The following is a 14,271-nucleotide window of genomic DNA, read 5'->3' as shown; positions in this document are numbered from 1 at the left end:
TTGTGTGGCTTGTGAGCGGTATAGGGCAGAATCGACTACACGTACGTGTTCGTGAGAGTCTCAGCTTTCCATAGAGGGTCATAGAAGTTCCTAGCTCCAACCATTCAGTCTCTACAGATATTTTTGTTAGAAGGGTTTAAGCCCGACACTCCAAACTTAGGGTTAGTACCAATGCTCCACGTTTTTTTTTTCAAAGGTCCAACACACCTGCTCCTCGTTAGTATAGTGGTGAGTATCCCCGCCTGTCACGCGGGAGACCGGGGTTCAATTCCCCGACGGGGAGAAAGGACTGCTTTTTTTTTAGGGTGAACAATGTTGCTGAGCCCACAAAGTGGAAAATATTCTTTGGAAAAAAGCTTTATGATACGATTGCCAGCCTTTGGGGTTAACTCAGGTTTCCAAGGCATTGGTTGTTCAGTGGTAGAATTCTCGCCTGCCACGCGGGAGGCCCGGGTTCGATTCCCGGCCAATGCAAGAAGTTTTGAACATGTCATTTCGACACTTTGTGCAAGGCTTTAGTTGTTAAATGGGAAAGAGTAACCAACTTGTCAGCGACAACTGTCTTGAGTTTGGCATTTGTGACAATGTCCTGGGATTTCCCACAAACGCCTCACCTTCTAACTAGTATTGTGTGGCTTGTGAGCGGTATAGGGCAGAATCGACTACACGTACGTGTTCGTGAGAGTCTCAGCTTTCCATAGAGGGGTCATAGAAGTTCCTAGCTCCAACCATTCAGTCTCTACAGATATTTTTGTTAGAAGGGTTTAAGCCCGACACTCCAAACTTAGGGTTAGTACCAATGCTCCACGTTTTTTCAAAGGTCCAACACACCTGCTCCTCGTTAGTATAGTGGTGAGTATCCCCGCCTGTCACGCGGGAGACCGGGGTTCAATTCCCCGACGGGGAGAAAGGACTGCTTTTTTTTTAGGGTGAACAATGTTGCTGAGCCCACAAAGTGGAAAATATTCTTTGGAAAAAAGCTTTATGATACGATTGCCAGCCTTTGGGGTTAACTCAGGTTTCCAAGGCATTGGTTGTTCAGTGGTAGAATTCTCGCCTGCCACGCGGGAGGCCCGGGTTCGATTCCCGGCCAATGCAAGAAGTTTTGAACATGTCATTTCGACACTTTGTGCAAGGCTTTAGTTGTTAAATGGGAAAGAGTAACCAACTTGTCAGCGACAACTGTCTTGAGTTTGGCATTTGTGACAATGTCCTGGGATTTCCCACAAACGCCTCACCTTCTAACTAGTATTGTGTGGCTTGTGAGCGGTATAGGGCAGAATCGACTACACGTACGTGTTCGTGAGAGTCTCAGCTTTCCATAGAGGGGTCATAGAAGTTCCTAGCTCCAACCATTCAGTCTCTACAGATATTTTTGTTAGAAGGGTTTAAGCCCGACACTCCAAACTTAGGGTTAGTACCAATGCTCCACGTTTTTTCAAAGGTCCAACACACCTGCTCCTCGTTAGTATAGTGGTGAGTATCCCCGCCTGTCACGCGGGAGACCGGGGTTCAATTCCCCGACGGGGAGAAAGGACTGCTTTTTTTTAGGGTGAACAATGTTGCTGAGCCCACAAAGTGGAAAATATTCTTTGGAAAAAAGCTTTATGATACGATTGCCAGCCTTTGGGGTTAACTCAGGTTTCCAAGGCATTGGTTGTTCAGTGGTAGAATTCTCGCCTGCCACGCGGGAGGCCCGGGTTCGATTCCCGGCCAATGCAAGAAGTTTTGAACATGTCATTTCGACACTTTGTGCAAGGCTTTAGTTGTTAAATGGGAAAGAGTAACCAACTTGTCAGCGACAACTGTCTTGAGTTTGGCATTTGTGACAATGTCCTGGGATTTCCCACAAACGCCTCACCTTCTAACTAGTATTGTGTGGCTTGTGAGCGGTATAGGGCAGAATCGACTACACGTACGTGTTCGTGAGAGTCTCAGCTTTCCATAGAGGGGTCATAGAAGTTCCTAGCTCCAACCATTCAGTCTCTACAGATATTTTTGTTAGAAGGGTTTAAGCCCGACACTCCAAACTTAGGGTTAGTACCAATGCTCCACGTTTTTTCAAAGGTCCAACACACCTGCTCCTCGTTAGTATAGTGGTGAGTATCCCCGCCTGTCACGCGGGAGACCGGGGTTCAATTCCCCGACGGGGAGAAAGGACTGCTTTTTTTTTAGGGTGAACAATGTTGCTGAGCCCACAAAGTGGAAAATATTCTTTGGAAAAAAGCTTTATGATACGATTGCCAGCCTTTGGGGTTAACTCAGGTTTCCAAGGCATTGGTTGTTCAGTGGTAGAATTCTCGCCTGCCACGCGGGAGGCCCGGGTTCGATTCCCGGCCAATGCAAGAAGTTTTGAACATGTCATTTCGACACTTTGTGCAAGGCTTTAGTTGTTAAATGGGAAAGAGTAACCAACTTGTCAGCGACAACTGTCTTGAGTTTGGCATTTGTGACAATGTCCTGGGATTTCCCACAAACGCCTCACCTTCTAACTAGTATTGTGTGGCTTGTGAGCGGTATAGGGCAGAATCGACTACACGTACGTGTTCGTGAGAGTCTCAGCTTTCCATAGAGGGGTCATAGAAGTTCCTAGCTCCAACCATTCAGTCTCTACAGATATTTTTGTTAGAAGGGTTTAAGCCCGACACTCCAAACTTAGGGTTAGTACCAATGCTCCACGTTTTTTCAAAGGTCCAACACACCTGCTCCTCGTTAGTATAGTGGTGAGTATCCCCGCCTGTCACGCGGGAGACCGGGGTTCAATTCCCCGACGGGGAGAAAGGACTGCTTTTTTTTAGGGTGAACAATGTTGCTGAGCCCACAAAGTGGAAAATATTCTTTGGAAAAAAGCTTTATGATACGATTGCCAGCCTTTGGGGTTAACTCAGGTTTCCAAGGCATTGGTTGTTCAGTGGTAGAATTCTCGCCTGCCACGCGGGAGGCCCGGGTTCGATTCCCGGCCAATGCAAGAAGTTTTGAACATGTCATTTCGACACTTTGTGCAAGGCTTTAGTTGTTAAATGGGAAAGAGTAACCAACTTGTCAGCGACAACTGTCTTGAGTTTGGCATTTGTGACAATGTCCTGGGATTTCCCACAAACGCCTCACCTTCTAACTAGTATTGTGTGGCTTGTGAGCGGTATAGGGCAGAATCGACTACACGTACGTGTTCGTGAGAGTCTCAGCTTTCCATAGAGGGGTCATAGAAGTTCCTAGCTCCAACCATTCAGTCTCTACAGATATTTTTGTTAGAAGGGTTTAAGCCCGACACTCCAAACTTAGGGTTAGTACCAATGCTCCACGTTTTTTCAAAGGTCCAACACACCTGCTCCTCGTTAGTATAGTGGTGAGTATCCCCGCCTGTCACGCGGGAGACCGGGGTTCAATTCCCCGACGGGGAGAAAGGACTGCTTTTTTTTTAGGGTGAACAATGTTGCTGAGCCCACAAAGTGGAAAATATTCTTTGGAAAAAAGCTTTATGATACGATTGCCAGCCTTTGGGGTTAACTCAGGTTTCCAAGGCATTGGTTGTTCAGTTGGTAGAATTCTCGCCTGCCACGCGGGAGGCCCGGGTTCGATTCCCGGCCAATGCAAGAAGTTTTGAACATGTCATTTCGACACTTTGTGCAAGGCTTTAGTTGTTAAATGGGAAAGAGTAACCAACTTGTCAGCGACAACTGTCTTGAGTTTGGCATTTGTGACAATGTCCTGGGATTTCCCACAAACGCCTCACCTTCTAACTAGTATTGTGTGGCTTGTGAGCGGTATAGGGCAGAATCGACTACACGTACGTGTTCGTGAGAGTCTCAGCTTTCCATAGAGGGGTCATAGAAGTTCCTAGCTCCAACCATTCAGTCTCTACAGATATTTTTGTTAGAAGGGTTTAAGCCCGACACTCCAAACTTAGGGTTAGTACCAATGCTCCACGTTTTTTCAAAGGTCCAACACACCTGCTCCTCGTTAGTATAGTGGTGAGTATCCCCGCCTGTCACGCGGGAGACCGGGGTTCAATTCCCGACGGGGAGAAAGGACTGCTTTTTTTAGGGTGAACAATGTTGCTGAGCCCACAAAGTGGAAAATATTCTTTGGAAAAAAGCTTTATGATACGATTGCCAGCCTTTGGGGTTAACTCAGGTTTCCAAGGCATTGGTTGTTCAGTGGTAGAATTCTCGCCTGCCACGCGGGAGGCCCGGGTTCGATTCCCGGCCAATGCAAGAAGTTTTGAACATGTCATTTCGACACTTTGTGCAAGGCTTTAGTTGTTAAATGGGAAAGAGTAACCAACTTGTCAGCGACAACTGTCTTGAGTTTGGCATTTGTGACAATGTCCTGGGATTTCCCACAAACGCCTCACCTTCTAACTAGTATTGTGTGGCTTGTGAGCGGTATAGGGCAGAATCGACTACACGTACGTGTTCGTGAGAGTCTCAGCTTTCCATAGAGGGGTCATAGAAGTTCCTAGCTCCAACCATTCAGTCTCTACAGATATTTTTGTTAGAAGGGTTTAAGCCCACACTCCAAACTTAGGGTTAGTACCAATGCTCCACGTTTTTTCAAAGGTCCAACACACCTGCTCCTCGTTAGTATAGTGGTGAGTATCCCCGCCTGTCACGCGGGAGACCGGGTTCAATTCCCCGACGGGGAGAAAGGACTGCTTTTTTTTAGGGTGAACAATGTTGCTGAGCCCACAAAGTGGAAAATATTCTTTGGAAAAAAGCTTTATGATACGATTGCCAGCCTTTGGGGTTAACTCAGGTTTCCAAGGCATTGGTTGTTCAGTGGTAGAATTCTCGCCTGCCACGCGGGAGGCCCGGGTTCGATTCCCGGCCAATGCAAGAAGTTTTGAACATGTCATTTCGACACTTTGTGCAAGGCTTTAGTTGTTAAATGGGAAAGAGTAACCAACTTGTCAGCGACAACTGTCTTGAGTTTGGCATTTGTGACAATGTCCTGGGATTTCCCACAAACGCCTCACCTTCTAACTAGTATTGTGTGGCTTGTGAGCGTATAGGGCAGAATCGACTACACGTACGTGTTCGTGAGAGTCTCAGCTTTCCATAGAGGGGTCATAGAAGTTCCTAGCTCCAACCATTCAGTCTCTACAGATATTTTTGTTAGAAGGGTTTAAGCCCGACACTCCAAACTTAGGGTTAGTACCAATGCTCCACGTTTTTTCAAAGGTCCAACACACCTGCTCCTCGTTAGTATAGTGGTGAGTATCCCCGCCTGTCACGCGGGAGACCGGGGTTCAATTCCCCGACGGGGAGAAAGGACTGCTTTTTTTTAGGGTGAACAATGTTGCTGAGCCCACAAAGTGGAAAATATTCTTTGGAAAAAAGCTTTATGATACGATTGCCAGCCTTTGGGGTTAACTCAGGTTTCCAAGGCATTGGTTGTTCAGTGGTAGAATTCTCGCCTGCCACGCGGGAGGCCCGGGTTCGATTCCCGCCAATGCAAGAAGTTTTGAACATGTCATTTCGACACTTTGTGCAAGGCTTTAGTTGTTAAATGGGAAAGAGTAACCAACTTGTCAGCGACAACTGTCTTGAGTTTGGCATTTGTGACAATGTCCTGGGATTTCCCACAAACGCCTCACCTTCTAACTAGTATTGTGTGGCTTGTGAGCGGTATAGGGCAGAATCGACTACACGTACGTGTTCGTGAGAGTCTCAGCTTTCCATAGAGGGGTCATAGAAGTTCCTAGCTCCAACCATTCAGTCTCTACAGATATTTTTGTTAGAAGGGTTTAAGCCCGACACTCCAAACTTAGGGTTAGTACCAATGCTCCACGTTTTTTCAAAGGTCCAACACACCTGCTCCTCGTTAGTATAGTGGTGAGTATCCCCGCCTGTCACGCGGGAGACCGGGGTTCAATTCCCCGACGGGGAGAAAGGACTGCTTTTTTTTTAGGGTGAACAATGTTGCTGAGCCCACAAAGTGGAAAATATTCTTTGGAAAAAAGCTTTATGATACGATTGCCAGCCTTTGGGGTTACTGGGGTAACTCAGGTTTTCCAAGGCATTGGTTGTTCAGTGGTAGAATTCTCGCCTGCCACGCGGGAGGCCCGGGTTCGATTCCCGGCCAATGCAAGAAGTTTTGAACATGTCATTTCGACACTTTGTGCAAGGCTTTAGTTGTTAAATGGGAAAGAGTAACCAACTTGTCAGCGACAACTGTCTTGAGTTTGGCATTTGTGACAATGTCCTGGGATTTCCCACAAACGCCTCACCTTCTAACTAGTATTGTGTGGCTTGTGAGCGGTATAGGGCAGAATCGACTACACGTACGTGTTCGTGAGAGTCTCAGCTTTCCATAGAGGGGTCATAGAAGTTCCTAGCTCCAACCATTCAGTCTCTACAGATATTTTTGTTAGAAGGGTTTAAGCCCGACACTCCAAACTTAGGGTTAGTACCAATGCTCCACGTTTTTTCAAAGGTCCAACACACCTGCTCCTCGTTAGTATAGTGGTGAGTATCCCCGCCTGTCACGCGGGAGACCGGGGTTCAATTCCCCGACGGGGAGAAAGGACTGCTTTTTTTTAGGGTGAACAATGTTGCTGAGCCCACAAAGTGGAAAATATTCTTTGGAAAAAAGCTTTATGATACGATTGCCAGCCTTTGGGGTTAACTCAGGTTTCCAAGGCATTGGTTGTTCAGTGGTAGAATTCTCGCCTGCCACGCGGGAGGCCCGGGTTCGATTCCCGGCCAATGCAAGAAGTTTTGAACATGTCATTTCGACACTTTGTGCAAGGCTTTAGTTGTTAAATGGGAAAGAGTAACCAACTTGTCAGCGACAACTGTCTTGAGTTTGGCATTTGTGACAATGTCCTGGGATTTCCCACAAACGCCTCACCTTCTAACTAGTATTGTGTGGCTTGTGAGCGGTATAGGGCAGAATCGACTACACGTACGTGTTCGTGAGAGTCTCAGCTTTCCATAGAGGGGTCATAGAAGTTCCTAGCTCCAACCATTCAGTCTCTACAGATATTTTTGTTAGAAGGGTTTAAGCCCGACACTCCAAACTTAGGGTTAGTACCAATGCTCCACGTTTTTTCAAAGGTCCAACACACCTGCTCCTCGTTAGTATAGTGGTGAGTATCCCCGCCTGTCACGCGGGAGACCGGGGTTCAATTCCCCGACGGGGAGAAAGGACTGCTTTTTTTTAGGGTGAACAATGTTGCTGAGCCCACAAAGTGGAAAATATTCTTTGGAAAAAAGCTTTATGATACGATTGCCAGCCTTTGGGGTTAACTCAGGTTTCCAAGGCATTGGTTGTTCAGTGGTAGAATTCTCGCCTGCCACGCGGGAGGCCCGGGTTCGATTCCCGGCCAATGCAAGAAGTTTTGAACATGTCATTTCGACACTTTGTGCAAGGCTTTAGTTGTTAAATGGGAAAGAGTAACCAACTTGTCAGCGACAACTGTCTTGAGTTTGGCATTTGTGACAATGTCCTGGGATTTCCCACAAACGCCTCACCTTCTAACTAGTATTGTGTGGCTTGTGAGCGGTATAGGGCAGAATCGACTACACGTACGTGTTCGTGAGAGTCTCAGCTTTCCATAGAGGGGTCATAGAAGTTCCTAGCTCCAACCATTCAGTCTCTACAGATATTTTTGTTAGAAGGGTTTAAGCCCGACACTCCAAACTTAGGGTTAGTACCAATGCTCCACGTTTTTTCAAAGGTCCAACACACCTGCTCCTCGTTAGTATAGTGGTGAGTATCCCCGCCTGTCACGCGGGAGACCGGGGTTCAATTCCCCGACGGGGAGAAAGGACTGCTTTTTTTTAGGGTGAACAATGTTGCTGAGCCCACAAAGTGGAAAATATTCTTTGGAAAAAAGCTTTATGATACGATTGCCAGCCTTTGGGGTTAACTCAGGTTTCCAAGGCATTGGTTGTTCAGTGGTAGAATTCTCGCCTGCCACGCGGGAGGCCCGGGTTCGATTCCCGGCCAATGCAAAGAAGTTTTGAACATGTCATTTCGACACTTTGTGCAAGGCTTTAGTTGTTAAATGGGAAAGAGTAACCAACTTGTCAGCGACAACTGTCTTGAGTTTGGCATTTGTGACAATGTCCTGGGATTTCCCACAAACGCCTCACCTTCTAACTAGTATTGTGTGGCTTGTGAGCGGTATAGGGCAGAATCGACTACACGTACGTGTTCGTGAGAGTCTCAGCTTTCCATAGAGGGGTCATAGAAGTTCCTAGCTCCAACCATTCAGTCTCTACAGATATTTTTGTTAGAAGGGTTTAAGCCCGACACTCCAAACTTAGGGTTAGTACCAATGCTCCACGTTTTTTCAAAGGTCCAACACACCTGCTCCTCGTTAGTATAGTGGTGAGTATCCCCGCCTGTCACGCGGGAGACCGGGGTTCAATTCCCCGACGGGGAGAAAGGACTGCTTTTTTTTAGGGTGAACAATGTTGCTGAGCCCACAAAGTGGAAAATATTCTTTGGAAAAAAGCTTTATGATACGATTGCCAGCCTTTGGGGTTAACTCAGGTTTCCAAGGCATTGGTTGTTCAGTGGTAGAATTCTCGCCTGCCACGCGGGAGGCCCGGGTTCGATTCCCGGCCAATGCAAGAAGTTTTGAACATGTCATTTCGACACTTTGTGCAAGGCTTTAGTTGTTAAATGGGAAAGAGTAACCAACTTGTCAGCGACAACTGTCTTGAGTTTGGCATTTGTGACAATGTCCTGGGATTTCCCACAAACGCCTCACCTTCTAACTAGTATTGTGTGGCTTGTGAGCGGTATAGGGCAGAATCGACTACACGTACGTGTTCGTGAGAGTCTCAGCTTTCCATAGAGGGGTCATAGAAGTTCCTAGCTCCAACCATTCAGTCTCTACAGATATTTTTGTTAGAAGGGTTTAAGCCCGACACTCCAAACTTAGGGTTAGTACCAATGCTCCACGTTTTTTCAAAGGTCCAACACACCTGCTCCTCGTTAGTATAGTGGTGAGTATCCCCGCCTGTCACGCGGGAGACCGGGGTTCAAAGGACTGCTTTTTTTTAGGGTGAACAATGTTGCTGAGCCCACAAAGTGGAAAATATTCTTTGGAAAAAAGCTTTATGATACGATTGCCAGCCTTTGGGGTTAACTCAGGTTTCCAAGGCATTGGTTGTTCAGTGGTAGAATTCTCGCCTGCCACGCGGGAGGCCCGGGTTCGATTCCCGGCCAATGCAAGAAGTTTTGAACATGTCATTTCGACACTTTGTGCAAGGCTTTAGTTGTTAAATGGGAAAGAGTAACCAACTTGTCAGCGACAACTGTCTTGAGTTTGGCATTTGTGACAATGTCCTGGGATTTCCCACAAACGCCTCACCTTCTAACTAGTATTGTGTGGCTTGTGAGCGGTATAGGGCAGAATCGACTACACGTACGTGTTCGTGAGAGTCTCAGCTTTCCATAGAGGGGTCATAGAAGTTCCTAGCTCCAACCATTCAGTCTCTACAGATATTTTTGTTAGAAGGGTTTAAGCCCGACACTCCAAACTTAGGGTTAGTACCAATGCTCCACGTTTTTTCAAAGGTCCAACACACCTGCTCCTCGTTAGTATAGTGGTGAGTATCCCCGCCTGTCACGCGGGAGACCGGGGTTCAATTCCCCGACGGGGAGAAAGGACTGCTTTTTTTTAGGGTGAACAATGTTGCTGAGCCCACAAAGTGGAAAATATTCTTTGGAAAAAAGCTTTATGATACGATTGCCAGCCTTTGGGGTTAACTCAGGTTTCCAAGGCATTGGTTGTTCAGTGGTAGAATTCTCGCCTGCCACGCGGGAGGCCCGGGTTCGATTCCCGGCCAATGCAAGAAGTTTTGAACATGTCATTTCGACACTTTGTGCAAGGCTTTAGTTGTTAAATGGGAAAGAGTAACCAACTTGTCAGCGACAACTGTCTTGAGTTTGGCATTTGTGACAATGTCCTGGGATTTCCCACAAACGCCTCACCTTCTAACTAGTATTGTGTGGCTTGTGAGCGGTATAGGGCAGAATCGACTACACGTACGTGTTCGTGAGAGTCTCAGCTTTCCATAGAGGGGTCATAGAAGTTCCTAGCTCCAACCATTCAGTCTCTACAGATATTTTTGTTAGAAGGGTTTAAGCCCGACACTCCAAACTTAGGGTTAGTACCAATGCTCCACGTTTTTTCAAAGGTCCAACACACCTGCTCCTCGTTAGTATAGTGGTGAGTATCCCCGCCTGTCACGCGGGAGACCGGGGTTCAATTCCCCGACGGGGAGAAAGGACTGCTTTTTTTTAGGGTGAACAATGTTGCTGAGCCCACAAAGTGGAAAATATTCTTTGGAAAAAAGCTTTATGATACGATTGCCAGCCTTTGGGGTTAACTCAGGTTTCCAAGGCATTGGTTGTTCAGTGGTAGAATTCTCGCCTGCCACGCGGGAGGCCCGGGTTCGATTCCCGGCCAATGCAAGAAGTTTTGAACATGTCATTTCGACACTTTGTGCAAGGCTTTAGTTGTTAAATGGGAAAGAGTAACCAACTTGTCAGCGACAACTGTCTTGAGTTTGGCATTTGTGACAATGTCCTGGGATTTCCCACAAACGCCTCACCTTCTAACTAGTATTGTGTGGCTTGTGAGCGGTATAGGGCAGAATCGACTACACGTACGTGTTCGTGAGAGTCTCAGCTTTCCATAGAGGGGTCATAGAAGTTCCTAGCTCCAACCATTCAGTCTCTACAGATATTTTTGTTAGAAGGGTTTAAGCCCGACACTCCAAACTTAGGGTTAGTACCAATGCTCCACGTTTTTCAAAGGTCCAACACACCTGCTCCTCGTTAGTATAGTGGTGAGTATCCCCGCCTGTCACGCGGGAGACCGGGGTTCAATTCCCCGACGGGGAGAAAGGACTGCTTTTTTTTAGGGTGAACAATGTTGCTGAGCCCACAAAGTGGAAAATATTCTTTGGAAAAAAGCTTTATGATACGATTGCCAGCCTTTGGGGTTAACTCAGGTTTCCAAGGCATTGGTTGTTCAGTGGTAGAATTCTCGCCTGCCACGCGGGAGGCCCGGGTTCGATTCCCGGCCAATGCAAGAAGTTTTGAACATGTCATTTCGACACTTTGTGCAAGGCTTTAGTTGTTAAATGGGAAAGAGTAACCAACTTGTCAGCGACAACTGTCTTGAGTTTGGCATTTGTGACAATGTCCTGGGATTTCCCACAAACGCCTCACCTTCTAACTAGTATTGTGTGGCTTGTGAGCGGTATAGGGCAGAATCGACTACACGTACGTGTTCGTGAGAGTCTCAGCTTTCCATAGAGGGGTCATAGAAGTTCCTAGCTCCAACCATTCAGTCTCTACAGATATTTTTGTTAGAAGGGTTTAAGCCCGACACTCCAAACTTAGGGTTAGTACCAATGCTCCACGTTTTTTCAAAGGTCCAACACACCTGCTCCTCGTTAGTATAGTGGTGAGTATCCCCGCCTGTCACGCGGGAGACCGGGGTTCAATTCCCCGACGGGGAGAAAGGACTGCTTTTTTTTAGGGTGAACAATGTTGCTGAGCCCACAAAGTGGAAAATATTCTTTGGAAAAAAGCTTTATGATACGATTGCCAGCCTTTGGGGTTAACTCAGGTTTCCAAGGCATTGGTTGTTCAGTGGTAGAATTCTCGCCTGCCACGCGGGAGGCCCGGGTTCGATTCCCGGCCAATGCAAGAAGTTTTGAACATGTCATTTCGACACTTTGTGCAAGGCTTTAGTTGTTAAATGGGAAAGAGTAACCAACTTGTCAGCGACAACTGTCTTGAGTTTGGCATTTGTGACAATGTCCTGGGATTTCCCACAAACGCCTCACCTTCTAACTAGTATTGTGTGGCTTGTGAGCGGTATAGGGCAGAATCGACTACACGTACGTGTTCGTGAGAGTCTCAGCTTTCCATAGAGGGGTCATAGAAGTTCCTAGCTCCAACCATTCAGTCTCTACAGATATTTTTGTTAGAAGGGTTTAAGCCCGACACTCCAAACTTAGGGTTAGTACCAATGCTCCACGTTTTTTCAAAGGTCCAACACACCTGCTCCTCGTTAGTATAGTGGTGAGTATCCCCGCCTGTCACGCGGGAGACCGGGGTTCAATTCCCCGACGGGGAGAAAGGACTGCTTTTTTTTAGGGTGAACAATGTTGCTGAGCCCACAAAGTGGAAAATATTCTTTGGAAAAAAGCTTTATGATACGATTGCCAGCCTTTGGGGTTAACTCAGGTTTCCAAGGCATTGGTTGTTCAGTGGTAGAATTCTCGCCTGCCACGCGGGAGGCCCGGGTTCGATTCCCGGCCAATGCAAGAAGTTTTGAACATGTCATTTCGACACTTTGTGCAAGGCTTTAGTTGTTAAATGGGAAAGAGTAACCAACTTGTCAGCGACAACTGTCTTGAGTTTGGCATTTGTGACAATGTCCTGGGATTTCCCACAAACGCCTCACCTTCTAACTAGTATTGTGTGGCTTGTGAGCGGTATAGGGCAGAATCGACTACACGTACGTGTTCGTGAGAGTCTCAGCTTTCCATAGAGGGGTCATAGAAGTTCCTAGCTCCAACCATTCAGTCTCTACAGATATTTTTGTTAGAAGGGTTTAAGCCCGACACTCCAAACTTAGGGTTAGTACCAATGCTCCACGTTTTTTCAAAGGTCCAACACACCTGCTCCTCGTTAGTATAGTGGTGAGTATCCCCGCCTGTCACGCGGGAGACCGGGGTTCAATTCCCCGACGGGGAGAAAGGACTGCTTTTTTTTAGGGTGAACAATGTTGCTGAGCCCACAAAGTGGAAAATATTCTTTGGAAAAAAGCTTTATGATACGATTGCCAGCCTTTGGGGTTAACTCAGGTTTCCAAGGCATTGGTTGTTCAGTGGTAGAATTCTCGCCTGCCACGCGGGAGGCCCGGGTTCGATTCCCGGCCAATGCAAGAAGTTTTGAACATGTCATTTCGACACTTTGTGCAAGGCTTTAGTTGTTAAATGGGAAAGAACCCAACTTGTCAGCGACAACTGTCTTGAGTTTGGCATTTGTGACAATGTCCTGGGATTTCCCACAAACGCCTCACCTTCTAACTAGTATTGTGTGGCTTGTGAGCGGTATAGGGCAGAATCGACTACACGTACGTGTTCGTGAGAGTCTCAGCTTTCCATAGAGGGGTCATAGAAGTTCCTAGCTCCAACCATTCAGTCTCTACAGATATTTTTGTTAGAAGGGTTTAAGCCCGACACTCCAAACTTAGGGTTAGTACCAATGCTCCACGTTTTTTCAAAGGTCCAACACACCTGCTCCTCGTTAGTATAGTGGTGAGTATCCCCGCCTGTCACGCGGGAGACCGGGGTTCAATTCCCCGACGGGGAGAAAGGACTGCTTTTTTTTAGGGTGAACAATGTTGCTGAGCCCACAAAGTGGAAAATATTCTTTGGAAAAAAGCTTTATGATACGATTGCCAGCCTTTGGGGTTAACTCAGGTTTCCAAGGCATTGGTTGTTCAGTGGTAGAATTCTCGCCTGCCACGCGGGAGGCCCGGGTTCGATTCCCGGCCAATGCAAGAAGTTTTGAACATGTCATTTCGACACTTTGTGCAAGGCTTTAGTTGTTAAATGGGAAAGAGTAACCAACTTGTCAGCGACAACTGTCTTGAGTTTGGCATTTGTGACAATGTCCTGGGATTTCCCACAAACGCCTCACCTTCTAACTAGTATTGTGTGGCTTGTGAGCGGTATAGGGCAGAATCGACTACACGTACGTGTTCGTGAGAGTCTCAGCTTTCCATAGAGGGGTCATAGAAGTTCCTAGCTCCAACCATTCAGTCTCTACAGATATTTTTGTTAGAAGGGTTTAAGCCCGACACTCCAAACTTAGGGTTAGTACCAATGCTCCACGTTTTTCAAAGGTCCAACACACCTGCTCCTCGTTAGTATAGTGGTGAGTATCCCCGCCTGTCACGCGGGAGACCGGGGTTCAATTCCCCGACGGGGAGAAAGGACTGCTTTTTTTTAGGGTGAACAATGTTGCTGAGCCCACAAAGTGGAAAATATTCTTTGGAAAAAAGCTTTATGATACGATTGCCAGCCTTTGGGGTTAACTCAGGTTTCCAAGGCATTGGTTGTTCAGTGGTAGAATTCTCGCCTGCCACGCGGGAGGCCCGGGTTCGATTCCCGGCCAATGCAAGAAGTTTTGAACATGTCATTTCGACACTTTGTGCAAGGCTTTAGTTGTTAAATGGGAAAGAGTAACCAACTTGTCAGCGACAACTGTCTTGAGTTTGGCATT

At 47.0% G+C, this 14,271-nt stretch overlaps 42 non-coding genes across 42 annotated transcripts; all 42 read left to right on the top strand.

The window, feature by feature from the left end:
- Positions 1 to 211: 211 nt before the first annotated feature.
- trnad-guc lies at positions 212 to 283 on the top strand. Its single transcript has one exon. It is a non-coding gene; the product is annotated as a tRNA-Asp (tRNA).
- A 120-nt stretch (positions 284 to 403) lies between these two features.
- Positions 404 to 474, top strand: trnag-gcc. Its single transcript has one exon. It is a non-coding gene; the product is annotated as a tRNA-Gly (tRNA).
- Positions 475 to 835: 361 nt separating this feature from the next.
- trnad-guc lies at positions 836 to 907 on the top strand. Its single transcript has one exon. It is a non-coding gene; the product is annotated as a tRNA-Asp (tRNA).
- A 120-nt stretch (positions 908 to 1,027) lies between these two features.
- On the top strand, positions 1,028 to 1,098 carry trnag-gcc. Its single transcript has one exon. It is a non-coding gene; the product is annotated as a tRNA-Gly (tRNA).
- Positions 1,099 to 1,459: 361 nt separating this feature from the next.
- trnad-guc lies at positions 1,460 to 1,531 on the top strand. Its single transcript has one exon. It is a non-coding gene; the product is annotated as a tRNA-Asp (tRNA).
- Positions 1,532 to 1,650: 119 nt separating this feature from the next.
- On the top strand, positions 1,651 to 1,721 carry trnag-gcc. Its single transcript has one exon. It is a non-coding gene; the product is annotated as a tRNA-Gly (tRNA).
- Positions 1,722 to 2,082: 361 nt separating this feature from the next.
- On the top strand, positions 2,083 to 2,154 carry trnad-guc. Its single transcript has one exon. It is a non-coding gene; the product is annotated as a tRNA-Asp (tRNA).
- A 120-nt stretch (positions 2,155 to 2,274) lies between these two features.
- On the top strand, positions 2,275 to 2,345 carry trnag-gcc. Its single transcript has one exon. It is a non-coding gene; the product is annotated as a tRNA-Gly (tRNA).
- A 361-nt stretch (positions 2,346 to 2,706) lies between these two features.
- Positions 2,707 to 2,778, top strand: trnad-guc. Its single transcript has one exon. It is a non-coding gene; the product is annotated as a tRNA-Asp (tRNA).
- A 119-nt stretch (positions 2,779 to 2,897) lies between these two features.
- On the top strand, positions 2,898 to 2,968 carry trnag-gcc. Its single transcript has one exon. It is a non-coding gene; the product is annotated as a tRNA-Gly (tRNA).
- A 361-nt stretch (positions 2,969 to 3,329) lies between these two features.
- trnad-guc lies at positions 3,330 to 3,401 on the top strand. Its single transcript has one exon. It is a non-coding gene; the product is annotated as a tRNA-Asp (tRNA).
- Positions 3,402 to 3,521: 120 nt separating this feature from the next.
- trnag-gcc lies at positions 3,522 to 3,593 on the top strand. Its single transcript has one exon. It is a non-coding gene; the product is annotated as a tRNA-Gly (tRNA).
- A 550-nt stretch (positions 3,594 to 4,143) lies between these two features.
- Positions 4,144 to 4,214, top strand: trnag-gcc. The gene has a single exon. It is a non-coding gene; the product is annotated as a tRNA-Gly (tRNA).
- Positions 4,215 to 4,764: 550 nt separating this feature from the next.
- Positions 4,765 to 4,835, top strand: trnag-gcc. Its single transcript has one exon. It is a non-coding gene; the product is annotated as a tRNA-Gly (tRNA).
- Positions 4,836 to 5,195: 360 nt separating this feature from the next.
- trnad-guc lies at positions 5,196 to 5,267 on the top strand. Its single transcript has one exon. It is a non-coding gene; the product is annotated as a tRNA-Asp (tRNA).
- A 550-nt stretch (positions 5,268 to 5,817) lies between these two features.
- Positions 5,818 to 5,889, top strand: trnad-guc. Its single transcript has one exon. It is a non-coding gene; the product is annotated as a tRNA-Asp (tRNA).
- Positions 5,890 to 6,018: 129 nt separating this feature from the next.
- Positions 6,019 to 6,089, top strand: trnag-gcc. The gene has a single exon. It is a non-coding gene; the product is annotated as a tRNA-Gly (tRNA).
- Positions 6,090 to 6,450: 361 nt separating this feature from the next.
- On the top strand, positions 6,451 to 6,522 carry trnad-guc. The gene has a single exon. It is a non-coding gene; the product is annotated as a tRNA-Asp (tRNA).
- A 119-nt stretch (positions 6,523 to 6,641) lies between these two features.
- Positions 6,642 to 6,712, top strand: trnag-gcc. Its single transcript has one exon. It is a non-coding gene; the product is annotated as a tRNA-Gly (tRNA).
- Positions 6,713 to 7,073: 361 nt separating this feature from the next.
- Positions 7,074 to 7,145, top strand: trnad-guc. Its single transcript has one exon. It is a non-coding gene; the product is annotated as a tRNA-Asp (tRNA).
- A 119-nt stretch (positions 7,146 to 7,264) lies between these two features.
- On the top strand, positions 7,265 to 7,335 carry trnag-gcc. Its single transcript has one exon. It is a non-coding gene; the product is annotated as a tRNA-Gly (tRNA).
- Positions 7,336 to 7,696: 361 nt separating this feature from the next.
- Positions 7,697 to 7,768, top strand: trnad-guc. Its single transcript has one exon. It is a non-coding gene; the product is annotated as a tRNA-Asp (tRNA).
- A 119-nt stretch (positions 7,769 to 7,887) lies between these two features.
- trnag-gcc lies at positions 7,888 to 7,958 on the top strand. The gene has a single exon. It is a non-coding gene; the product is annotated as a tRNA-Gly (tRNA).
- Positions 7,959 to 8,320: 362 nt separating this feature from the next.
- Positions 8,321 to 8,392, top strand: trnad-guc. The gene has a single exon. It is a non-coding gene; the product is annotated as a tRNA-Asp (tRNA).
- Positions 8,393 to 8,511: 119 nt separating this feature from the next.
- trnag-gcc lies at positions 8,512 to 8,582 on the top strand. The gene has a single exon. It is a non-coding gene; the product is annotated as a tRNA-Gly (tRNA).
- Positions 8,583 to 9,117: 535 nt separating this feature from the next.
- On the top strand, positions 9,118 to 9,188 carry trnag-gcc. The gene has a single exon. It is a non-coding gene; the product is annotated as a tRNA-Gly (tRNA).
- A 361-nt stretch (positions 9,189 to 9,549) lies between these two features.
- On the top strand, positions 9,550 to 9,621 carry trnad-guc. Its single transcript has one exon. It is a non-coding gene; the product is annotated as a tRNA-Asp (tRNA).
- A 119-nt stretch (positions 9,622 to 9,740) lies between these two features.
- trnag-gcc lies at positions 9,741 to 9,811 on the top strand. Its single transcript has one exon. It is a non-coding gene; the product is annotated as a tRNA-Gly (tRNA).
- A 361-nt stretch (positions 9,812 to 10,172) lies between these two features.
- Positions 10,173 to 10,244, top strand: trnad-guc. The gene has a single exon. It is a non-coding gene; the product is annotated as a tRNA-Asp (tRNA).
- A 119-nt stretch (positions 10,245 to 10,363) lies between these two features.
- trnag-gcc lies at positions 10,364 to 10,434 on the top strand. The gene has a single exon. It is a non-coding gene; the product is annotated as a tRNA-Gly (tRNA).
- Positions 10,435 to 10,794: 360 nt separating this feature from the next.
- trnad-guc lies at positions 10,795 to 10,866 on the top strand. The gene has a single exon. It is a non-coding gene; the product is annotated as a tRNA-Asp (tRNA).
- A 119-nt stretch (positions 10,867 to 10,985) lies between these two features.
- On the top strand, positions 10,986 to 11,056 carry trnag-gcc. The gene has a single exon. It is a non-coding gene; the product is annotated as a tRNA-Gly (tRNA).
- A 361-nt stretch (positions 11,057 to 11,417) lies between these two features.
- On the top strand, positions 11,418 to 11,489 carry trnad-guc. The gene has a single exon. It is a non-coding gene; the product is annotated as a tRNA-Asp (tRNA).
- A 119-nt stretch (positions 11,490 to 11,608) lies between these two features.
- trnag-gcc lies at positions 11,609 to 11,679 on the top strand. Its single transcript has one exon. It is a non-coding gene; the product is annotated as a tRNA-Gly (tRNA).
- A 361-nt stretch (positions 11,680 to 12,040) lies between these two features.
- trnad-guc lies at positions 12,041 to 12,112 on the top strand. Its single transcript has one exon. It is a non-coding gene; the product is annotated as a tRNA-Asp (tRNA).
- Positions 12,113 to 12,231: 119 nt separating this feature from the next.
- trnag-gcc lies at positions 12,232 to 12,302 on the top strand. The gene has a single exon. It is a non-coding gene; the product is annotated as a tRNA-Gly (tRNA).
- A 361-nt stretch (positions 12,303 to 12,663) lies between these two features.
- trnad-guc lies at positions 12,664 to 12,735 on the top strand. The gene has a single exon. It is a non-coding gene; the product is annotated as a tRNA-Asp (tRNA).
- A 119-nt stretch (positions 12,736 to 12,854) lies between these two features.
- On the top strand, positions 12,855 to 12,925 carry trnag-gcc. Its single transcript has one exon. It is a non-coding gene; the product is annotated as a tRNA-Gly (tRNA).
- A 359-nt stretch (positions 12,926 to 13,284) lies between these two features.
- trnad-guc lies at positions 13,285 to 13,356 on the top strand. Its single transcript has one exon. It is a non-coding gene; the product is annotated as a tRNA-Asp (tRNA).
- A 119-nt stretch (positions 13,357 to 13,475) lies between these two features.
- trnag-gcc lies at positions 13,476 to 13,546 on the top strand. Its single transcript has one exon. It is a non-coding gene; the product is annotated as a tRNA-Gly (tRNA).
- Positions 13,547 to 13,906: 360 nt separating this feature from the next.
- trnad-guc lies at positions 13,907 to 13,978 on the top strand. Its single transcript has one exon. It is a non-coding gene; the product is annotated as a tRNA-Asp (tRNA).
- Positions 13,979 to 14,097: 119 nt separating this feature from the next.
- On the top strand, positions 14,098 to 14,168 carry trnag-gcc. The gene has a single exon. It is a non-coding gene; the product is annotated as a tRNA-Gly (tRNA).
- The last annotated feature ends 103 nt before the right edge of the window (positions 14,169 to 14,271 follow it).

The sequence above is a fragment of the Oncorhynchus gorbuscha genome, linkage group LG11 (assembly GCF_021184085.1).
Source record: "Oncorhynchus gorbuscha isolate QuinsamMale2020 ecotype Even-year linkage group LG11, OgorEven_v1.0, whole genome shotgun sequence".
Taxonomy (NCBI): domain Eukaryota; kingdom Metazoa; phylum Chordata; class Actinopteri; order Salmoniformes; family Salmonidae; genus Oncorhynchus; species Oncorhynchus gorbuscha.
This window is presented reverse-complemented; position numbering and strand designations above follow the sequence as displayed.